The following is a 13,761-nucleotide window of genomic DNA, read 5'->3' on the forward strand; positions in this document are numbered from 1 at the left end:
GGCAGCTCTGGGAAGCCCTGTCACCTAGCAGCCCTCAGCAAATCCCTTCAGGAAAACATTTGCCAGCCTGGATGGGGCAGGCTTGGGTGAGGCCTCTCCGCTGGGTAGTACGAGGGTTGAAGAGGGTTCAGATTGCGAGCTCTGCTTTTCCCAGCCTGTGACCTTGGGCAGGTCCCATACCCTCCGTGAGCCTCAGTTGGTTTGCAAAGCCGTGGTGGTGACAGGTAACCTTGCTGCCGTTTATTGGTCTCCTAGGAGACACCAGACACTGGGATAACTCACTTCGTTCTCATGGTGGCTTCAGGAAGTAGGAGCTCTAATTGTTCCCATTTTCCAGATGAGAACACGGAGGTCCAGAGAGGCAAACGCATTTGAACCCACATACAGCTTGTGCTTTGGAGATCCAACGTTATCAATTCGGTGCTTCCCAGGTTCCAGTCCATCCTGTATCATCCTGAAAATTGTTCCTATTTGTGTTCCAGCTGGTCTGTTACTCAGTTACCCTTCTTCTTGAACTTGACTCGCTTTTTAAAATAGCAGTTTTATTGAGATATAAGTCACACACCATAGAATCTATCCATTTGGAGTATACAATCCAAATTACAATTAAAAATTGAAATACCTTACAAACTCCCAGTTGTAGAATAAATGAATCATGGAGGCGAAAAGTACAGCCTCAGGAATATAGTCAAGAATATTGTAATAATGTCGTTTTGTGACAGGTGGTAACTATACCATGTGAGCACACCGTGATGTATGGAATTGTGAAATCATTATGTTGTATACATGAAACTAATAATACTGCATGTTCATTATAAAAAAAAAAAAAGAACTACCATATGATCCAGTGATTCCACTTCTGGGTATTTATCTGAGCAAAACAAAACCCTAACTCAAAAAGATATCTGTAGCCCATATTCATTTTAGCATTATTTGCACTAGATAAAGTATGGAAGCAATGTACATCCTTTAGTGAACGAATTGATAAAGAAAATGTGGTATATATGCAAGGGGATATTATTCAGCCATAAAAGAGAAAGCCATTTGTGACATGGATGGGTCTTGAAGGCATTATGCTAAGTGAAATAAGTCAGAGAAAGACAAATACCATCTGATTTCACTTATATGTGGAATGTGAAAAAGTCCTCCACTCCCAAACAAACAAAAGAAAACCCCAAACCAAGTGCATAGATGCAGAGAACAGATTGGTAGTGGCTATAGTTAAGGGGCTGGGGGGGGGGGTGGCAGTTAGGTAAGGTCGGGGAAGGGGGTCGAAAAGTACAAACTTCCAGCTATAAAATGAATATCAGGAGGATGTAACATACAGCGTGGTGACTCTAATTCATAACACTGACTAAGAGGGGCACCTGGGCGGCTCAGTCGGTTAAGCATCTGACTCTTAATTTCAGCTCAGGTCGTGATCTTGTGGTTTATGAGTTCGAGCCCCATGTTGGGCTGTGTGCTGATGGTGCGGAGCCTGCTTGGGAATCTCTCTCTCCCCTTCTCTCTCTGCCCCTCCCCCATGCACAGGCTTTGTCTCTCTCAAATGAAACTTTAAAAAGTTGGTAAGAGAAGAGATCCTAAAATTTCTCATCACAAGAAAAAATTTTTGTAACTATGTGTGGTGACCAATGTCAGCTAGAGTTATCATGGTGGTCGCTTTGCTGTGTATGCAAATATCGAATCTATATGTTGAACACCTGAAGCCATCATAATGCTATATGCCAGTTAGACTTCACTAAAAGACCAAAGGTAAATAGAAAAACAATTTTAAAGTGTACAATTCAGTTTTTAGTATATTCACAGAGTTCTGCAGCCTTCACTATGGTCAATTTTAGAACAGGAAATTCTGTACTTATTTTGTAAGATTTTATTGTTAAGTAATCTCCATGCCCAGCGTGGGGCTTGAACCCACAATGCCGAGATCAAGAGTCACATTCTCCCCCAAATGAGCCAGCCCGGGGCACCCCAAAGTCCTGTACCTATTAGCCATCATTCCCTGCTTCTCTCCAACTGTTCCAGCCCTGGGTAATCACTAATCTACTTTCTGTTTCTAAGGATTTGCCCGTTTTGGATATTTCATTTAATGGAGCCATACAATGTGTGGTCTTTGCAACTTGCTCCTTTCACACAGTGTCACATTTCAGGGTTCACCCTTGTCATAAAGTGTATCAGGACTTCATTCCTTTTTTTTATGGCTGACTAATATTCCATTGTATGGACATAACCACATTTTGACTTAAAATTTTTTTAATGTATATTTATTTTTGAGAGACAGAGCATGAGCAGGGGAGGGGCGGAGAGAGAGACACACACAGAATCCGAAGCAGGCTATTGGCTTCGAGCTGTCAGCACAGAGCCCAACGCAGGGCTTGAGCACACAGACAGTGAGATCATGACCTGAGCTGAAGTCGGACGCTTAACCAACTGAGCCACCCAGGTGCCTCTGACTCTTCTTTTAGACACTTAAGTAAACATTTTAAAGATATTTGATAGGCTAGTTATAGCTGATGTAATACATGTGGAAATGGATCACGTAAAAGAAAGCACATTTGGTAGCATATCCTGTACACACTCTGGTGTACCTGGGACCTTGCCTTCTAAACTAAGGTGAACCATGTGGTTGTGTGTTGTCATATTTGGGAGCAGGTGCAACAAGAAGTTCCACTTGTCCCACGAACGAGGAAAGCACATTCCGCTGGCCTCAGTTTTGCCAGCATTGACTGCTCTCGGGCTGTACACCGTGCCCGTCCATGTATTGGGTTGAAACATGAAAGGGCTGGTTTACAGGTCCAACAGTGGTGGAATATCGCGATTTCATATGGTACAGCCTCAGGTCGGCCCCACCGCGGGGGGCAATATTGATCCCATTCTCCAGATGAGAAAACTGAGGCTCAGAGAGGGAAGTGAATCGGGAAATACAGCCGGGACGGCAAGAACCGAGACCCAAAGTCCCTGTTCATTTCACTTGGCCTCCCTTGGCACGTGGCAGTGACACTGCTGAGTCACTGGCAGAGGATGGGCACTGTGGTTTATTTATTCAGCAGCGGGGATGGGCTTCCCTGCGCCATCCGCACTCTCCTCGCTGCAGCGTGGGCCTGCGTGCCCTGCAGCGCACTGGCGAGGCAGCTGCCCGGGGAGCGGACTAGTTGACCAGTGTGTGGTCTCAGGGTCCTGCGACAGCCTGGTCGTCCCTCTGCCCGGCCTGAGCCCGGCGCTTGGCCCTGCTGCAGCCGGGAACATGGAGCCAGTGCGTCCCCCCGGGGGAGGATTGCTCCACATTTGGCAATGCCCCGTTTGCCAAGCGAGACAGCAGAATCCCCAAGGGGCGGGCGTTGGATCCGGGCCCTAACGAGGCTGTCTGGATTTTCGTGCCTTTCCTTTGGAAGTTTTCTTTTCTAGGGGAAGGAACAAAAGGCTCGAGGTAGATGAATGCTTCGCTCAAGGTCACACGGCCAGCTAGGAGCTGAGCTGAACGGAAGGGACAGGACCTGAGAATCCCTGCTTCTTAATTCATACTTCGTTCCATGTGATGCGTCCCCTGCGTCCCCTCGCCTTCCCCTTTCCCTGCTGTTGCTGGAGGGACCTGACCATGCTGCCCGCCTCTAGCAGGTGTGGGCTTTCTTGGGGGGTGCTAAGGCTCCTGAGATGTCTGGGTGGAGCCTGAATGCCCACTGGCTGCCTGTAAGCCTTGGGCGTCGCATAGGTGAGATGGAGAGCCCACCAGGCAGGTTGAGACATGAAGAGGCTCTCAACACCCAGCACCCCTGAGGGTAGGGGAATGGGTTGGGGCCCCTTCCCCATCTGTTCCCCTCATGCCAGGATCCACCCCCAGCCTGGTGCATGGCCGTCTGCCTCTGGGCGGGCCTGAGTCCACTGGGCTGTGCAGGGAAAATGCCACCCCCTTGCCCTGGGTGGACAAAGCCTTGTGGGGACCCTGCCAGTCAGAGGCGGGGACACAGAAGCGGGATGGGACCCTCTGGAGTCACAGCCCGGTGAGGCTGATCACTGCTCCACACAGAGACCCGAGTTCCAGTCTTGCCTCTGGACAAGTCACCTGTGTTGGTGATGCGTCCTTCAAAGGGCTCTTTAAGGATGGGCCCTCACTAAATGGCCCTGTCATTGGGGAAGGGGACAGAGCAGAGCAGGTGGGTTCTTGTATCACAGAAGCCTGTGTTCAAGGTCTTGTCTTCATCACTTGCTGCTTGTATGACCCTGGGCGAGTTTAACCCTCAGCCTCAGGTTCTGTGTTCATACAACGGGAGTGACTGTAGAGTCGCCTTGTAGCAGGCTGTCGTGAGAGTGAACCGATGTACTGCCTGTGAAGTGTTTATTGCCCTGGCGTGGGCAGGTCGCCCGACTGTCTTTGGCAGCCGGTATAATGATTGCTGTTAATGTAATGACAGTAACAATGTTCCCTCAGTGTCGGCCGCACACATACCTATGTGCGTTTATCGGATGACCTTGCAATATTGGGGATGCGCTTCGCCGGGGCTCCTCCTGTGGGGATTTGGGATGAAATGTCTGGTCGAAGGCCAGGGACTCTGTCGAGGCCGGCGGCCCAAGTGAGGCTGGCTGGTGGATGGTGGCGGGGTGGGGGTCCACCCCCAACTTTATCCGGGAGGACAGTTCCCAGGTCTGGGCTCTTGGAGCCTGTGGGGCAGGAACAGAGGGGCCTGGATGTTTCAGAAATGCCCTACCCCTGTGGCTTCCTGGGGACATCCATCGTCTGTCGCCCCACCTCTGGGCTTCTGGTGGGGCCCGGGGGGTCTGATGTGCCGAGTGTTGGGACCAAGGGCTTGGCTTCTTGCCCTAAGATTCCCAGGAGGCTGGGGCTGGAGGAGCCGGGGTCCCCGGGGCCCAGAGAGGGCAGAGTTGGCCTGCCCTGCCCAGCAAACCAAGGGCACGGGGCTCTGGGTGGGGACGTCTGACTTTGCACCACATTAACCTGTGTCCTCCCTGAGTTGCCTTCCTCCCCTCCCCACGTGCGGCGCATAGTCTGTTCCTTACTCATAAGTGGCAGCTGATACTAAACAAAGCGCAAGGTCCAAGATTCATCCCCTGCACCCACAGAGCCACGGGGGTGCTCTCCAAAACCTCAGAGTCCCAGCAGGGTACTGAGGGGATTGTAGTACTGACAGTCACTGCAGTAATATGGCTGTTAACATCTGGAGCCCATGCCATGAACCGGGCCCTCTGCTGAGCACTTTATACGGATTCACTTCATCATCCCAATGGCCCTGTGAGGCAGGTATTATTTTTATACCCATTTTACAGATGAGGCAACTGAGGCACAGACAGGCATGTTAACTCACCTCAGGCCCCCTAGCTAGCAACCGGTTAAACTGGGATGTGAACCCAGGCAGCTGGGTGCCAGATTTTTTAAAACAATGTACTTATTTTTAGATTGTGGTGAAAAATAGAAGTGACGGAAATCTACCATCTTAATTATTTTGCAGCATACAGTTCAGTGGCATTCAATGCATTCACATGGTTTGGGCCACCATCCCCCCCTCTGTCTCCAGAACTCTTCTGCTTCCAAAATTGGAAGTCTGTATCCTTTAAACCCTAACTCCCCATCCCCGCAGCCCCAGCCCTTGGCTGCCACCATTCTGCCTCTGTCTCCAGGAATCTGAGCACTTTTTCTAGGTGCGTCATGCCGTATTTGGATTTTGTGATTGACTCTTTGACTTGGCATCGTGTCCTCAAAGTTCACCCATGTTGCGGCAGATGTCAGAGTTTCCTTGCTATTTAAGGCCGAATGATATCCCCCTGTGGGCATCGACCACACTTTATTCAGTCCTCTGTCAGTAGAGCCTGGAGTCGCTCCCCCGCTTGAGCGACTGGACAGTGCTGCAGTGAACATAGATACACAGATATCTCTCCGGGGCCCTGCTGTCAATTCTTTTGGGTGACACTCGCACGTGGGATTGCTGGATCCTGTGACGATTCTATTTTTAATTCTTCGGGGAACTGCCATACCGTCGTCCACAGCAGCTGCGCCATTTTGCGTTCCCACCAGCAGCGTTCAAGGGCGCCAGTGTCTCCACAGCCGCACCAGCTCTTGTTCTTTTCTGGGTGTTTTTTTTTTTTTTTTTTTTTTGCTTTTTTGGTTTTTTTTTTTTTTTTTTTTTTTTTGCTTTTTTTTTGTTTTTGTTTTTTGTTTACTTTTTGTTTTTTTGTTTCTTTGTTTTGTTTTTTGTTTTTTTTTTACCAGTCATCCTACTGGGTGTGGCTGGTGCCTGGTTTTTGTGGGAGATTCTTAGAATCTCTATGTGTTGAGCCTGGGTTCCTGCTAGAGCTTCCGTTGCTTCGTGATGTGCTCTCTGGAAATATTTTGCCCGTCCCCCCACCCCACCTGATTATGAACTTTCACAGGACGTACCCAGGGCCCCACAAAGGGCTGGCCTTTGTTAGAAGCTGAGGAACTAATAAAGAACCTGGTTTTCACTGACCCAGGGCACACCCTGGCATGTGTGATGTTTGGGGGAGAAATGCATCAGGTGCGGGCCTTAATTCTTCCAGGATTCTCTGCAGACACCGTGGGCCCAACTGCTGGCTCACTGGGGAAGGAATCCATCCCCCCAGATGATTCTTAGAGGCACCTGGCCCGAGAGGCTTGGCCATATAACGTATTACGTGACTGCCTGGAGCTCAGGGATTTACCACAGACGTGTGTGTGTCTACTTCTTTGCTTGAATCAATGTGTGAGTTAGTAAGTGAATGAATGAATGAGTGCCGAGGCCCTCAAGCTCTGTCATTCACACACCATCCCGATTTTTGCCATGTCGGTGTGCCTCCAGCGTTATTATTCACTCAATGTTTTAATAGCATAAAATAGTAATAATATTTTGTGCCATTATTGTAAATTGGAAAAACCAGCATCTCTGGACATCAATAGATGTTTACTTTGAGAATACAAACAAAGGTGGGGCTCCTGGAGAGCTCAGTTGGTTGAGGTCCGACTCTTGATTTCGGCTCAGGTCATGATCCCAGGGTTGTGGGACCGAACCCTGTGTCAGGCTTCTTGATGAACGTGAAGCCTGCTTGAGTTACTCTCTCTCCCTCCCTCTCTCTCTCTCTTTCTCCCTCTCTCTGCCTCTCTCTCCCTCTATCCCTGTCCCCTAATCATGCTTGCTTTCTCTCTCTAATATGAAAAATAAAATAAAATAAAAAATTTAAAAAAGAATACAAACAGGGAAGCAGGCGGTATCATCAGGTGTCATCAGGTGCTGCCATCCCTTCCTGAATTTGAACTGGAAGTCTTGCTCTCTGTTAAAAGGGCCATGAGCAAGGGTTGCAGAAGGTGTTAAGTACAGCTTAGACCCAGCAGAGACTATCTCCTAGCCGGACCGACTTTTTTTTTTTTTTTTTAAATATTTTTATTTATTTCTAGGAGAGAGAGAGAGAGAGACAGCGTGAGCAGGGGAGAGCCAGAGAGAGAGGGAGACACAGGCTCCAGGCTCTGAGCTGGCAGTCAGCACAGAGCCCGATGTGGGGCTCAAACCCACGAACCGCGAGATCATGACCTAAGCGAAAGTCGGATGCTCAACCGACTAAGCCACCCAGGCGCCCCAGGACCGACTTTTCTTCTGTGAGTCCGTGCCCTACGTCCAGCCCTTGACTGCGTACCTGCCATGCTTCGTAAATGCAGTCAGGCAGTGAGGATGTGAGGTCCGGAGGCTGGGGGGGTTGACCGAGAGTGTGGGTCCCAGTGGGCAAGGCCACTTTCTTGCGTGGCCATTGCTGGAACTGCGCCATAGCCTGAGTCCAGGGCGCCCCTCATCCCACAGTGGCCCCAGAAACTCAGAGGACCAAAGCGTTTATCTACAGGTTCATTGAGCTGAGGCAGGTCCCTGCCAAGGAGGTCAAGGTCTTGGTCAGATTCAGAGCCCAGAGGGTATGGGCCTGGTCCCTGGGGAAGTCGGGGGGAGAGGGAGCTTCTTCTGTAGGGCCCAGGCCCCTATGGGGTGGGATCAGCATCCTGGCTCCCCGGATCTTCAGGGTGGAGGCCAGTGGTCTGCCTGCTGGCCCCTGCCTCTCCTTGGACTGTGACCTTGAATGAGTCCCTTGACTTCTGAGCCTCCCTTGGTGCATCTGTCAAATGAATTCATTTGGAAAATACCACTGGATGGCCGCTGTGGGCCAGGACCTGGGCTGTTCGCTGCAGGGAACCTGACAGCCCAGATCCCTTCTCTCTGGGAGTTTATGTGCTGAAGAGGGGGCAGAACCTTGCGAGGTGGGGCGGGGTGGGGGTTGGGTAAGATGAACAGGATACTTAGAAGAAAGTCTGGGGGATGTCGTTGCTTTGAGGGGTCATCTCAGGCTTTTCTGAGTGTACAGACAGTCGCAGTCTGGGTGACTTAAAACAGCAGAGATTTATTCTCTCCTGCTCTGGAGGCCAGCAGTCCAAGATCAAGGTTTCCACAGGGCTGCCCTCCCCCAAAGGCTCCAGGATCTTCTTTTTTGCAGATTCTGGTGGCTTCCGGCAATCCTTGGTGTTTCTTGGCTTGTATGTGTATATCTGCATCTTCTTTTCTTCCTTTCTTTTTTTTAAGTTTATTTTTGAGAGAGAGAGAGAACACAAGCAGGGGAAGGGCAGAGGGAGAGAGAGAGAGAGAGAGAGAGAATCTCAAGCAGGTTCCGTAGAGAGAGAGAGAGAGAGAGAGAGAGAGAGAGAGAGAGAGAGAGAGAGAATCTCAAGCAGGTTCCGTACTGCCAGTGCCGAGCCTGAGGTGAGGCTCGAACCCACAAACTGTGAGATCATGACCTGAACAGAAATCAAGAGTCAGACGCTCAACTGGCTGAGCCACGCAGGTGCCCCTGCATCTTCTTTTTTTTTTACAGGATACCAGTCATTGGATTAGGGCCCCCCCCTCCGAATCCAGTGTGACCTCATTAAGACTTGATTACATCTGGAAAGGTCAAATAAGGCCATGTTCTAAGATTCCAGGTGGACATGAATTTGGCAGGGGGGAATGGGGGGGCACTATTCAACCCACCACTCTGAGGAAGGGCCATTAAGACTAAGACCTAAAGGCTGTGTGTGTGGTGAGGGTGAGGGGGTGGGGAGAGAGTGTCCTTCCAGCAGGTGCAAAGGCTTTCCCCGGCAAGTAGAGCAGAGACCACTGTGACCAGAGCAGAGTAGTAAGGGGGCAGTGAGGGCTGAGGGCAGAGAGACTAGGGGGCCGGTCACGGAGCCCTGGAAAGGGGATGGATTTAATTCTGAGCGCCTGTGAGGATTCAGGCAGGGGCACGACGCGATTGGAATTCCTTTTGCAAAAAGCCTGGGAAGGAGCATGGTGGTGACTGCCAGTGTGCGTGCTTTAAGGTTTACTCCTGAGCCCCTTTACCTCCCTTGAGTGTTTTAATCTTCAGTCCCCTGGGAGGTAGGTAGGGCAGTACTAATGTTCCCTGAGGAAGTAGAGACGCAGAGAGGGCAAGCAGATTTTCCAGGGCCACACAGCTGGGATGAAGCACACCTTGTGAATGCCTTCTGTCTTGTGAATGCTCAGGTGTGAGCTTTGCTTCTTGTGAAGGTCCTTGGTCCTTGAAAGACAGCGGGGCTCCTGGGACAGAGGAAATGGCCTAGAACAGGCAGCATTAATCTTACACATGTTCCTGCCTGTGCTGAGTTACCTGCCCAGCCAAGGGAAGATTTGGCCACAGGATGGGGATAAGGCAGCCTCGGCAACTTAGCGAGTGTGGAATTAATTCCCCCGGTATCTGTGAGCTGCTGCAGTCCTCCCCACTCAGAACCGAGCTCTGGAGGAGAAAAAAAGGAGGCAAAGAACAGTAAACACTGACGTGTCCACCAAAGAACATTTTGGAGGGTGGTGACAAAATCTGGGGCCAAGGCCTAAAGTGCCTGGCAGGGTAATTGCGGCCATTCCAGAACCTCTGAGCTGATGTCTCTCTGACTTTGGGGTGTCTATTGGCATGGAAACAAAACTTTCTTTTTCTTGGGAAGTAAAAATATGTATCTGTTCAGCTATAACATTCCAAAGAGTGAACATGTCAATTTCCCCCCACTGGGATGGAAAACAAAAATCAGGTGCTGTCTCCCGGCGCTGAGGATGCCTCCTGAGAGACCAATTTATTTGCTGGATCTCAGATTCCCAGTGCGGTACAAGGCCCTTATTTCCTGCTTAGTCTCTTGGGATTTTTTTTTTTTTTTTTTTAGTTCCCCTTTTGTCTCAGTGCTGAGAGCCGGGAGGAGGAAGGTATTACTGTGGAATACCCTCTTTGGGTTGGCAATTTTTCTCCAACTGTGTTTTGAGAGAGCTGTAGTGGCCTCCTTTGTGGTGGTGGTGGGGGGAGCTGAGCCAGTCATTGCTGATGCCCTCCCCCACCCTGGCTGCGAGATGGTCCCCTTCCCCAGCAAGGCAGAGAGATGGTGTGTGTGTGTGTGTGTGTGTGTGTGTGTGTGTGTGTGTGTTTGGGGTGGGGGGGATGTGGAGCATAGAAGTTAAATTTGGTTCCGGATCTGAGGGCTGGTTTCCTTCCTCTCCTGGTGAAAGGCTCTGCAGAATGAATCATGTCTCCCTTTAGAGCTTCTGGGCCCACAAAATGTCAAGGCCAGGCGGGTGCTGTTGGAGGGGATGCCCGCCCAGGGCATGTCAGATCCTGGTTGGCAACGCCACGGAGGGCTTTGGGCGACCCTAAGGGATGACGCCTGTGTCTTCCTTGAGGTGTATATTTCCATTTCCTTCCTTCCTTCCTTCCTTCCTTCCTTCCTTCCTTCCTTCCTTCCTTCCTTCCTTCCTTCCTTCCTCCATGCATTGCAATCCTAGGTGATGCTCAACTCCCTCCTGGGGGCGGGGCCTTGTGTTAATCACTCACCCCCTTATTGTTTGTGTACCTGTTTGTGCCTAACCCTGTTCAGGCCCCAGGGACTCACCCATGGGGATGACAGACAAGGGCCCACACCTCAGGGTAGTGGGGACCAACTTCACCTGTACAGGACCAGATAGTAAGTATTATCAGCTTTTTGGACCATAGGACATAAGCCCGCCATCACAACTGCATCTCCGTTATCACCCTGAGGGCGGGGGAGCTGGGCGGTGGGTACGCCAGCTCCTCTCCATCACTGGCTGAAGGCTGCTTTGGGGTGCTCCCTCCTGGCCGCTTCTGGCCTGTCTCGCACCCAGACCCCCAGGGTAAGAGCAAGCCCTTGGGCAGAGTAGGGCTTTTGGAAAGTGTTGGGAGTGCACAGGGTTGCGAACGATGCACCACTGCCCTGGGATTCTGTGTCCGCTTCAAGATGTCCCCCCTGCAGACGCTTCCCTCGGGCAGCTTCTGGTCCTCCCTCCTCTGCTACTCTATCTTCTACCCCCAGGGAGACCCCCCCCGGGGGTCTTAGTGCTTCTGGGCTTGATGCTGTCATCCCTCCTCGGTCTGTGTCTTGTTTGCTTCCGTAGCCACGGGGCTCGGCGTGTACCAGCTGCTGTGACAGTTGCCCAGTGATGCTGAGTTAAGGGTGATAAGCGGGACCCCTGCCCTCAAGCACTTGCAGCCCTGCGGGGAGGCACCTGAGTGACAGGTGGCCGCGGTTCAGGGAATGAGCGCACTGGGAGCCTGCGTGTGAAGGGGCTGTGCATCCGAGCCCCGCAGCTTCCCCGGACTGGTGCTTCTCACCCCTGGATGGACCCTGACATCTCTCTGGGAGCTCTTAAAAAAAACACCCGTGTCTGGGCTTCACCTGCAGAAATTCTAATTCAGTCCAGCATTGCATCTGTCTATAAATATTGATCCAGTCCTTCTGGCTTTGCGTGGTGAAGGCCTCTATATTCGTTTCCTGTGCCGGTGGCAAGAAACTGCCACGGACCTCCTGGCTTAAAACAACTGACGTTTATTTTGTCGTAGTTCTGGAGGTCAGACTGCGCAGAAACTGGCTGCTGCGAGTCTGAGGGAGCGTCCGCTTCCTTGCCTGCTCCAGCCTCGGAGGCGACGGCTCAGGGAACTTCAAAGGTCTCCCTGCGGAAGCTGTCACGTGGCCTTTTCTGTAGGCAAGTCTCCCGTGCTTCCCTCTTACAAGGACACGTTTGATGGCATTTAGAGCCCGCCGGGATAATCCAGACTCCAGGCCTGGTGCCATCAGCACAGAGATGGGCTCGAAGGGTGGTAGCATGACCTGAGCCGAGGTTGGACACTCAACCGACGGAGCCACCCAGGCGCCCCTCTGTAGCCATTCTTTAGGCCCTGGGAACGGGTCTCCTGAGCCCCCAGCCCATGCAGCCCTTCCCCAACAGCCAATCATCCAGCCCCGCAGGGCCAGGCTCCTTCTCTGTGCTTTACAAGTGGGGAAACTGAGGCACAGGACGAGAGAGTGATTTTTTTTCCGAAGCTGAGCCTGGATCTTGAGCCTGACCTTGAAGCCTCTGAACCCCGAGTTAGGTTTGTCTTTGCTCCACTTTCAGGGCAGGAGAGGGATATGTCACAGCCAGACATGAATGGCCAGCCCCGCCCCGTGCAGCCCAGTGTCATCTGCTGGTCAAGATACCCCCCTCCCCGCCAGCTCCAGTCCTGGAATTGGGAGTGCAGTTGTTATGTTTAGGGTGTCTCTGTTCCGAACCCCTCCTTGGGAAGGATTCCCATTTCTGCTTCATGTGATCCTTTGGGAAGCGAGTCACTGTTTACGGTAGTTGGTTAAAGCTGGTCTTCGGGGCAGTTTGACTCCTCTGAGAATTGCGGGCAGGCATCAGACCCGAAGATGGAGGGAAAGGGAGAGGGAACTGCTTTGCCCCGGGCACCGTACTGAGGCTTTCCAGGTCCGGCTGGACTTGGCATCATTATCCCCATTTCATAGGCAAGAAACTGAGGCTCGGGGAGAGAAAGTGACTCACAAGGCCCTGCAACTAGTTAAGTAGTGGATTCAGGATGTGAACCCAGATCTCTCTGACTCCCTGCCCTCGGTGTTGGATGAGCAAGCCCAGTACCCTCACTGCCCCCACGCTGTGGGGGGTTTGAATTGATGTTTTCTGGGGTCCCTTCGGTTCTGACTCTCCTTGGCTTCATGTTGGGGGGGGAGGTCTCATGCTCTTCCACCCTCTTGTGTGGATGGTCCCAAGTCCCATTGTCTCCTTTATCTCCCCCACTGTCACCTCCCGGGTCCAGGCCACCCCCATCTCCCACCCCTAACCCCACCCCCACTCCTCTTTGGTTCCCGGCCTCCACTCTTGCGCTCCACAGTTTATTCTCCCTGGGATGCCCCGGGGTGAGCTTCCAGAAGGGTCACTAAGGCCCTCCAGGGGCTTCCTGTCCCACATCGAAGCAGACCCATGCTCCTTTCTGGGGAGGCCCTGCTGACACGGCTGCCACCGCTTTTCAAAACGACTTTTCCTCACATGGCCCTGCCTCCCAGGCTTTCTTTCTGGAACACTCTTTCTTTCCCTGGCTGCTTGCATGGCAGGCTCCTTTAGGTGTCAGCTCAGATGTCACCTCCTCAGAGAGTCCTCCTCATTCGCCCTGCTGCCACCCCAGGCTAGGGCTGCTCCCCCAACCCTTGCCTCTTATCACCTAGCCCTGCGGCTACATCCCCGGTGGTCAGAGCAGCGCCAGGCACATAGTAGGTGCTTAATTAATGCACATTGGTTAGATGAGTGGTCCTGGTGAGGAAGCCCAGGTTCAAGTGTGAACCTTGCTCTGGGTTCCTGGATGTCCCCGGGGCCGCTCACATCTGCTCCCGGAGCTCAGTGTCCTTGCCGGTGGAACAAGGGATCTTGGGCTGTGTGGTCTTTAAGATGGAAGATTCTGGGCTTC

Source organism: Hyaena hyaena, unplaced genomic scaffold, assembly GCF_003009895.1.
Source record: "Hyaena hyaena isolate Hyena2069 unplaced genomic scaffold, ASM300989v1 scaffold_19, whole genome shotgun sequence".
Classification (NCBI taxonomy): domain Eukaryota; kingdom Metazoa; phylum Chordata; class Mammalia; order Carnivora; family Hyaenidae; genus Hyaena; species Hyaena hyaena.